General features: G+C 40.8%; 1 protein-coding gene across 3 annotated transcripts in view; it reads left to right on the plus strand.

The window, feature by feature from the left end:
• The window catches only part of fgf11a (fibroblast growth factor 11a), a 155,074-nt gene that overhangs the window by 101,175 nt on the left and 52,559 nt on the right, over positions 1-1,340 (plus strand). The gene's annotated exons all lie outside the window — the stretch shown is intronic.

The following is a 1,340-nucleotide window of genomic DNA, read 5'->3' on the forward strand; positions in this document are numbered from 1 at the left end:
GATTTCCATCTTCTGTTATTGTTTGTAATGACAAGTTTAGTACTTCATGGATTTCACAAATTTCAGTATGACACATCATGCCCCTGGGAGTGACAACCGCTACAAGTTCAGCACGGTGAACTCTGAGGCTACATTTACATTGCTACATTTCGGTTTAAAATGAAATAGTTTTTGCTATGTGTACACCTGGCATTCACACTGCTCTGGCGTTTTAGAGCCCCTAAACCAAACAAATCTGAAAACCCTTCTGACCCCGTTTTTGTTTGGAATCTCCGGGGATTGTGTATCATTCTCAACAACCAAGGAAAGAGAGCTATCCCATACACACACAGAAATGTAAAAACGACGGTGGTTGTTTTTACTGGGAGTTACGCGCTGTAACTGTTTCTCAACAACCATCGGGCAGCCGCAGTGACTTCCTGGACTCTCTGCTGGTTGCCTGGCAACTTCACGGTGATGACAAGATTCCAGGAAGTCACAAGACATAAGTCGTTACAACACATTAGTCCCAGTCCACAGACTAAAAGTGGTATTGATTTTTGAACTAATTCTTGGCAAAAACAAGCCCATTTCCCCAAAATGTTGAAAAAGTAATGCAATTACAGCTGTTGTGTGTTCAGCCTTGCGGAGCTTGTCTGTTGGTGGTTGTTTTTCTCATCCCAGATCCTAGTCCAAACACTTCAGGGGCTTTAATCGTCATGGTAGCGTTTGGCCATCATGACAGTGTGACCGCGGAGCAGCTGGCAGCAGAGGCTGCTGTGTCAGGATCACTCAGCTCACCGTGTCATATCTTATAAAGGCACTGTTAGATGGCACGCACTTGAGATGGTCTGAGAGGGATAAACACACGTGTGTAAACACACACACACATACACACAGGGCTGGCCAATATCTGTTTGTTATCGCCATGGCAATATCAACTGGTGCATTATACACATCGAGAAAGGCTCGGACATACTGCACATAACAAACCCAAAACATAAGTTTGTGTTGGTTGAAAGAAAATATCAATAGAAAACTGCCTTTTAGTGCTGCCTTTTGTATTAATTTCAATGTTCAATTTGTTCAGTGACAGAATATTGGAAGTTATTTTTTGTTGTTTGAAATTCAACATTTTGTCATATCGTGCAGCCCTTCCAGACATGTATTTAGGGCTGGGCGATAAAGAGAAAATCCAATACTATGATATTCTTGACCAAATACCTTGATGCTGATATTGCGACCATTGGTGCATTAACAAAATGTTATTTACACAATGAGACTTTTGATAAATATTATAACAGGTATATAAATATAACAGTCTGGTAAATTCAGAAAATGACATCACTTTACTGTAATGC

The sequence above is a fragment of the Etheostoma spectabile genome, chromosome 19 (assembly GCF_008692095.1).
Source record: "Etheostoma spectabile isolate EspeVRDwgs_2016 chromosome 19, UIUC_Espe_1.0, whole genome shotgun sequence".
Lineage (NCBI taxonomy): Eukaryota > Metazoa > Chordata > Actinopteri > Perciformes > Percidae > Etheostoma > Etheostoma spectabile.